General features: G+C 39.0%; 1 pseudogene across 1 annotated transcript; it reads right to left on the reverse strand.

The window, feature by feature from the left end:
* Positions 1–7726: 7726 nt before the first annotated feature.
* On the reverse strand, positions 7727–8756 carry LOC307189715 (olfactory receptor 8B3-like; annotated as a pseudogene). Its single transcript has one exon. The product of its transcript is annotated as an olfactory receptor 8B3-like (transcript).
* Positions 8757–9270: the final 514 nt, after the last annotated feature.

A 9270-nucleotide genomic window follows, 5' to 3' on the forward strand; every position in this document is an offset into this window, starting at 1 on the left:
ACGTACCTGGTTAGGGCAAAAGAAAAAACTAAACAGAGACAAAAGGATAGGGACGGGTCCTGCACCAGCGGGAGAGAGCTGTGAAGGAGGAAAAGTGTCCACACACTAGGAAGCCCCTTCGCGGGTGGAGACTTCGGGAGGCGGAGTGGGGGAGCTTGGGAGCCGCAGAGGAGAGCACAGCAACAGGGGTGCGGAGGGCAAAGCGGACAGATTCCAGCGCAGAGGATCGGGCCGACCGGCACTCACCAGCCGAGAGGCTTGTCTGCTCGCCCGCCGGGGCGGGCGGGACTGGGAGCTGAGGCTCCAGCTTTTGTCGGAGCGCCGGGAGAGGACTGAGGTTGGCGGCGTGAACACAGCCTGCAGGGCATTAGTGCACCGCGGCTAGCCGGGACAGAGTCCGGGGAAAAGTCTGGACCTGCAGAAGAAGCAAGAGACTTTAGCGTCCCTCTTTGTTTCCTGGTGCACGAGGAGAGGGGATTAAGAATGCTGCTTGAGAGAGCTCCAGGGACGGGCGCGAGCCGCGGCTAAAAGTGCGGAGCCCAGAGACAGACATGAGACGCTAAGGCCGCTGCTGCCGCCACCAGGAGAAGATCTGTAAAAAATACAAACACATGGAGGCTAAACAATACACTACTTAATAACGAAGTGATCACTGAAGAAATCAAAGAGGAAATGAAAAAATACCTAGAAACAAATGACAATGGAGACACGACGACTCAAAATCTATGGGATGCAGCAAAAGCAGTTCTAAGAGGGAAGTTTATAGCAATACAATCTTACCTTAAGAAACAGGAAACATCTCGAATAAACAACCTAACCTTGCACCTAAAGCAATTAGAGAAAGAAGAACAAAAAAACCCCAAAGTTAGCAGGAGGAAAGAAATCATAAAAATCAGATCAGAAATAAATGAAAAAGAAATGAAGGAAACGATAGCAAAGATCAATAAAACTAAAAGCTGGTTCTTTGAAAGGATAAACAAAATTGATAAACCATTAGCCAGACTCATCAAGAAAAAAAGGGAGAAGACTCAAATCAATAGAATTAGAAATGAAAAAGGAGAAGTAACAACTGACACTGCAGAAATACAAAAGATCATGAGAGATTACTACAAGCAACTCTATGCCAATAAAATGGACAACCTGAAAGAAATGGACAAATTCTTAGAAAGGCACAACCTGCCAAGACTGAATCAGGAAGAAATAGAAAATATGAACAGACCAATCACAAGCACTGAAATTGAAACTGTGATTAAAAATCTTCCAACAAGCAAAAGCCCAGGACCAGATGGCTTCACAGGCGAATTCTATCAAACATTTAGAGAAGAGCTATCACCTATCCTTCTCAGACTCTTCCAAAATATAGCAGAGGGAGGAACACTCCCCAACTCATTCTACGAGGCCACCATCACCCTGATACCAAAACCAGACAAGGACGTCACAAAGAAAGAAAATTACAGGCCAATATCACTGATGAACATGGATGCAAAGATCCTCAACAAAATACTAGCAAACAGAATCCAACAGCACATTAAACGGATCATACACCATGATCAAGTGGGGTTTATTCCAGGAATGCAAGGATTCTTCAATATACGCAAATCAATCAACGTGATACACCATATTAACAAATTGAAGGAGAAAAACCATATGATCATCTCAATAGATGCAGAGAAAGCTTTTGACAAAATTCAACACCAATTTATGATAAAAACCCTGCAGAAAGTAGGCATAGAGGGAACTTTCCTCAACATGATAAAGGCCATATATGACAAACCCACAGCCAACATCGTCCTCAATGGTGAAAAACTGAAAGCATTTCCACTAAGATCAGGAACAAGACAAGGTTGCCCACTCTCACCACTCTTATTCAACATAGTTTTGGAAGTTTTAGCCACAGCAATCAGAGAAGAAAAGGAAATAAAAGAAATCCAAATCGGAAAAGAAGAAGTAAAGCTGTCACTGTTTGCAGATGAAATGATACTATACATAGAGAATCCTAAAGATGCTACCAGAAAACTACTAGAGCTAATTAATGAATTTGGTAAAGTAGCAGGATACAAAATTAATGCACAGAAATCTCTGGCATTCCTATACACTAAGGATGAAAAATCTGAAAGTGAAATCAAGAAAACACTCCCATTTACCATTGCAACAAAAAGAATAAAATACCTAGGAATAAACCTACCTAAGGAGACAAAAGACCTGTATGCAGAAAATTATAAGACACTGATGAAAGAAATTAAAGATGATACAAATAGATGGAGAGATATACCATGTTCTTGGATTGGAAGAATCAACATTGTGAAAATGACTCTACTACCCAAAGCAATCTACAGATTCAATGCAATCCCTATGAAACTACCACTGGCATTTTTCACAGAACTAGAACAAAAAATTTCACAATTTGTATGGAAACACAAAAGACCCCGAATAGCTAAAGCAATCTTGAGAACGAAAAATGGAGCTGGTGGAATCAGGCTTCCTGACTTCAGACTGTACTACAAAGCTACAGTAATCAAGACAGTATGGTACTGGCACAAAAACAGAAATATAGATCAATGGAACAGGATAGAAAGCCCAGAGATAAACCCACGCACATATGGTCACCTTATCTTTGACAAAGGAGGCAGGAATGTACCGTGGAGAAAGGACACCCTCTTCAATAAGTGGTGCTGGGAAAACTGGACAGCTACATGTAAAAGTATGAGATTAGATCACTCCCTAACAGCATACACAAAAATAAGCTCAAAATGGATTAAAGACCTAAATGTAAGGCCAGAAACTATCAAACTCTTAGAGGAAAACATAGGCAGAACACTCTATGACATAAATCACAGCAAGGTCCTTTTTGACCCACCTCCTAGAGAAATGGAAATAAAAACAAAAGTAAACAAATGGGACCTAATGAAACTTAAAAGCTTTTGCGCAGCAAAGGAAACCATAAAGAAGACCAAAAGACAACCCTCAGAATGGGAGAAAATATTTGCAAATGAAGCAACTGACTAAGGATTAATCTCCAAAATTTATAAGCAGCTCATGCAGCTTAATAACAAAAAAACAAACAACCCAATCCAAAAATGGGCAGAAGACCTAAATAGACATTTCTCCAAAGATATACAGAGTGCAAACAAACACATGAAAGAATGCTCAACATCACTAATCATTAGAGAAATGCAAATCAAAACTACAATGAGATATCATCTCACACCAGTCAGAATGGCCATCATCAAAAAATCTAGAAACAATAAATGCTGGAGAGGGTGTGGAGAAAAGGGAACCCTCTTACACTGTTGGTGGGAATGTAAATTGATACAGTCACTGTGGAGAACAGTATGGAGGTTCCTTTAAAAGCTACAAATAGAACTACCATATGACCCAGCAATCCCACTACTGGGCATATACCCTGAGAAAACCATAATTCAAAAAGAGTCATGTACCAAAATGTTCATTGCAGCTCTATTTACAATAGCCCGGAGATGGAAACAACCTAAGTGTCCATCATCGGATGAATGGATAAAGAAGATGTGGCACATATATACAATGGAATATTACTCAGCCATAAAAAGAGACGAAATTGAGCTATTTGTAATGAGGTGGATAGACCTAGAGTCTGTCATACAGAGTGAAGTAAGTCAGAAAGAGAGAGACAAATACCGTATGCTAACACATATATATGGAATTTAAGAAAAAAAAATGTCATGAAAAACCTAGGGGTGAAACAGGAATAAAGACACAGACTTACTAGAGAATGGACTTGAGGCTATGGGGAGGGGGAAGGGTAAATGGTGACAAAGCGATAAAGAGGCATGGACATATATACACTACCAAACGTAAGGTAGATAGCTAGTGGGAAGCAGCCGCATAGCACAGGGAGATCAGCTCGGTGCTTTGTGACCGCCTGGAGGGGTGGGATAGGGAGGGTGGGAGGGAGGGAGACGCAAGCGGGAAGAGATATGGGAATATATGTATATATATAACTGATTCATTTTGTTGTGAAGCTGAAACTAACATACCATTGAAAAGCAATTATACTCCAATAAAGATGTTAAAAAAAATTGTATTTATGCAGCATATACAGAAGGATAATAAAGCCATATCTACCCATATCTTCAAGAAATTCATCAAGTTGTGGACATAATACTTCCAAATATCCTAAAGGTGTTTTAAAAATGCTTGATATATTGAAATAATTTTTACTTCAAATTCTATAATTATAGTTATTTTTAAAACACTACAGTTGAATTTTTAATCATTTTAGGTTTATATGAGTTGTGATTTTAATAATTTTAAATGATCATTTTTGCCATGTTGATCAAAAGAATATAAAGTCAACCTGATCCACAGACCGAGCCAGGCATTTTACTGACTCATACTGCCAGCAGAGTGTGCTGGGAAATTGGATATCACATTCAGACTACAAGGCATGTGTCATGCCTGCAACTATATTTTGCCTACATAAACCAACATAATCCCAAAAAGTGTGTGAAACTGGTAAGTCATGAATATACATGGCCTTTTATTTGGCTGGCCAGGGCCAACCATTCATGGAGGCGTGTCTCTCTCCACGCATTTTGTCTGCTTGGTTCTACTGCATTTTAACCTCAGATGAACTCTCCCCATGTAGTGAAAACAGGACTACTAGAATCCCTAGATTTAATCTTACCAATTCAGTAACTACAAGAAGAAAAGTTTGTTTAAATAATTTTGGCAGAAAAGACTGTAGTCAAATGACTATTTCTGACTAATCACTGTCATCAGGGTTTGGCATGTGCTAATTAGACAGGATATATCTTGTGAGATGGGCAAGTCAGTCCAACAAAATCACATAAAATGTGTTCCCTGTTTCAGGGCTTCCCTGGTGGCGCAGTGGTTGAGAGTCCGCCTGCCAATGCAGGGGACATGGGTTCGTGCCCTGGTACGGGAGGATCCCACATGCCATGGAGCGGCTGGGCCTGTGAGCCATGGCCGCTAAGCCTGCGTGTCCGGAGCCTGTGCTCCGCAACGGGAGAGGCCACAACAGTGAGAGGCCCACGTACCGCAAAAAAAAAAAAAAAAAAAAAAAAAAAAAAGATAATTGGATATATAGACATTGCAAGGAGGAAAGAGCAAAAGATGAAGCAGAGAAAACATAAAGACTAATAACCTATAAAAAATAGCTACCCAGAACTGATAGAACAAACAGAAAGAATAAGAAGCATAACCAGATTCTAGAATCTAAGAGGAGAAGCTCTATAGGATTGGTGCTTTGATTAATGGAGGGTTTGGAGATGCCCCACAGCTGGTCCTTGGACCTCTGCAATAGAGGCTCCAAGAGGGTGCAAGGCCCAACATGGAGGGAGACCAAGAAGAAGGCCTGACAAGTGCTTGAGCCACTCAAGGGGCAAAGTCTGGGCAATAAAGTGAGGGAGGATACTACAGCTGTTAAGGAGCTGTTGTCCAGCTATTCACTATACATAAGGGGGTTTACCAAGTTAGGCACATTTCCATGTGCTTATTGGCTATTTACATATGTTCGTTTGGGATGTGTCTTTCAAATCATTTGCCAATATATGATATGATCTTTTTATCACTGAGATACATTTTAATTAATTTGTTATATATTCTGGATACAATACCTTTATCAAATATATGTTTTGCAAATATTCTTCCGGTCTGTGTCTTGCCTATAAATATTTTTTTGATAAACAGAGTGTTCTAATTTAAATGAAACTCATTGTCTCTTTTTTTTCTTTTAGATTTAGTGCTTTCCAGAATATGTTTAAGAAATCTGTGCCTACACTAACATACTTTTCTGTTTTCTTCTAGAAGGTTTATGTTAAAGTTTCATGTGTATAGCTTTGATCTATTTAAAATTAATTTTTGTGTATGATGTGAGGTAGAGATCAAAGTTCATTGTTTTCCTCATGAGTAGTTAGTATTTCCAGCATCAATTGCTTAGAATGATTTTTCTTTACTTACGGATTTACACAGTTGCTCAGTTAAAAATCAATCAACTATATAAGTGAGGATCTGTTTCTGAATATTCTATTGTGTCCCATGGATTTATCTATATTTATAACAAAACCAATCTGTCTTGATTACCATATCCTAAAACTAAGGTTTAAAATCAGTTAGTGTTAAGTCCTCTATGTCATTTTAGAGTTCTCCAAGAAACAGATGCTAAGAAATGATTAGACTTCCAAGACATTTATTGTGGTAAGTGCCTGTGAAGGATAAAATGGGAATGAGTGGGAGTCAGTGAGAAAGCCTTCAGACCAGGATGAAAGTGTGATACCTACGAAAGGAGAGAGAGAAGAAAGGATTGGGTAGGAAAACCTCAGACCACAGTGCAGTTCAAAAAAATCTCAAATAGGATGATAGGAAGTCCCTAAACAAAGACTGCCTATCAGAAGAGATTCACGTTACACAGAAATTGGCCAGGTCCGGTATGACCCACCATGCTAAGCCATTGGCTGAGGCCATCTTAGAGTAAGCATGGACTCTGCCTGAACACTATGGTGGATCCAAAGGAGTATCGGCTATAGACAGTCAATGATGCTCCTCACAGGTGGCTCTGCTGAAAGGGAGTTAGCAGCACCTCTCTATGGTTGCCACACTTTACTCCTCAAAAGAAATTATACCCCAAAGTTCTTTCTGACTTATTTTTTGTTATTGTCATTTATTACTATATTTTATTAATTATTATTTATAACATTAAATTTATTACTGTTATTATTCCAACAAGATAATCCAATTCAGCAAGAATATTTTTGACCTACCACTATATTTGATACTCTAAATATATGAATGGAAAAAGCATTGGAGAAATAGGGAAATTATAGGGAGAAGCATCTAGGTAAATATTATTATTCCTTTACTGGTGAGACGAGGTTTAAGTATGTTCAAAAAATGTTGCTAGGAATATGGTTTACTATATTAATACACAACTTTTTTCATGATACTTCACTGGATAAGTGAAACATGGCTAAAATGTTTCTCCTAACACCATGTGTAGTATTTTCCTAAAGTGATAAAAAACAAAATTGACAGTAAAACCATGTGCTTTTTTCAAAATATCTGGTGTCATTTTAGAGAGTAATAAACACAAATTTTATAATAAACCACCCATTATGCTTGCTGGGATCCTGAGATACATATGTATTATTCTTCTAATCATCCTCTCTTAATGCCATGTTTGGCAATAAATGGTGGTGTTATATGTATTCTCTTCAATATTAAAGGCATTTGCCTTATAGAGGTTCTCAGAAGCAGTTGGCATGTAAAACAGATTTGGCCATTTTCAAAGGGAACAAGAAAAGTAATAATAATAAAAGGAAAAGTGGTATGAAAAATAGAACAAAATGATAATATCAGAAGGATCTGATCCTACTTTAAGCTATATATGCAATTTGCAATGAAGACATTTCTTTGAATTCTTCTTCCTATACCAGGAACAATATTGTTTTAAAAGACAATTATTCTGCAGTGTTTGGGCACTTCTGTGTCTAGAACAGCAAGCTCTAATTTTAACTTTATGTATTTATGAAACTCACCATATTTGTCCAGATTAGGAATAGCCCAGGAGACAAAGATAGTATGAAAAAAATCAGTTCATATTTTCCTCTTATAAAGATGCTACTAGTTATTTAGGAAACTGGTACAAGGTGCAAGAGATAAGTAGGAAAAGTTAGACAAGCTATAAGGAAAGTGATGAGACAAGTCTATTATACCACATATAACACAATCTGTAGAAGAAACACAGTTATGAACAAATATCATCTTGGAAGACAATAAAAATTGAATATCTTTACATTATTGTTGTTTGTAATTAGAACATGTTTCTCCTCTGGATTTTAAACAGGGATTTTCTCAGTGCAACTCTGGCATCTTTGTTCCTCAAACAAAATCAGAGGACTGAGCATGGGTCCCACATTAGTATAAAAAACAGAAGAAACTTTTCCCTGCTCCACAGATCCAGGAGAAGAATATTTAAGGTACATGAATGCTGCTGAGCCAAAAAAAAAGAGAAAGAGCAATGATGTGGGAGCTACACATGCTGAAGGCTTTCGATCTTCCCTGAGCAGATTTGATATGAAGAATGCTAGTAAGGATGAAGATGTAAGAAACTAGGATGGTGAAACTGGGTACTGTGATATTAATACCCACAACAATGAGAACTACCACCTCACTGACATAAGTGCTGGTGCAAGAGACTTGGAGGAGTGGGAGGATGTCACACAAGTAATGGTTGATATTAACACTGCAGAAGGTTCATCTAAGCATGCACCCTGTGTGGGCAGAGGCTCCAGTAAACCCCATCACATACGCAGCCAAAGATAGCACCAAACAGACCTTATGGGATATGGTGACCTTATATAGCATTGTAGTACAGATGGCCACATAGCGATCACAGGCCATTGAGGTCAACATATAGCACTCAAGAGATGATGAAAAAGAGAAAGAAAAACAGCTGAGTCACGCACCCAACATAGGAGATGATATTCTTCCTGAATACAAAGTTCATCAGCATCTGGGGGGTGAAAACAGAGGAGCAACAGAGATCAATGAAGGATGGTTGAAGACTAAATAGTACACGGGGGTGTGGAGGTGAGAATTTAGACGAATAAGAATGATCGAGCCCAGGTTGCCCACCATGGTGACAATGTAGATCATTAGAAACAGGTAAGAGAGGGGCTGCTGGAGCTCTGGATGGTCTGTTAATCCAGCAAGAATAAATTCAGGCACTAAGGAGTCATTTCTAGCCAGCATTCTCAACTTCGGAAATCTGTGAGAATAGAAGAAAATTCCATCAATAGGGAACCCAGCTCTGTCCTTACAGACTCTCTTTTATATGAGCTTTACGAGAAAGAGACTCAGACTGGCAGAAATCACATAAGTCCTCCTTTGCTTCATAAGGTCTGAAGGTACACACCCCTCAACATTTAAATCACTGTCTTTCATTGCGTGAACCGCATATGACAAACAACTGCTCTATCTTACTAGAAGATAGAGGGATGGGGTAGCTGAGGAACAAGGCTACTTGCTGATGGGCTTCAGTGGTGGGAATGTATCCCCATTTCTCCCCCCTATTCCTCTGATTCATCACTTCCTAGTTACTACTCATGTTTCCATTACCCTACTAGGTACCTCAGGTCCCCTGTTTTGACCATCAAGAAAGAAAGAATCCCTACAGGGAAGAGACCATACAGATATTCTGCTACCAGGAAGTCTCTCATAGTCTCTAAGGTTTTCAGATACTTTACTATAAGAATCCAGGAAGTTAATAATTGA

This window comes from Stenella coeruleoalba (assembly GCF_951394435.1).
Source record: "Stenella coeruleoalba genome assembly, chromosome: 8".
NCBI classification, from domain to species: domain Eukaryota; kingdom Metazoa; phylum Chordata; class Mammalia; order Artiodactyla; family Delphinidae; genus Stenella; species Stenella coeruleoalba.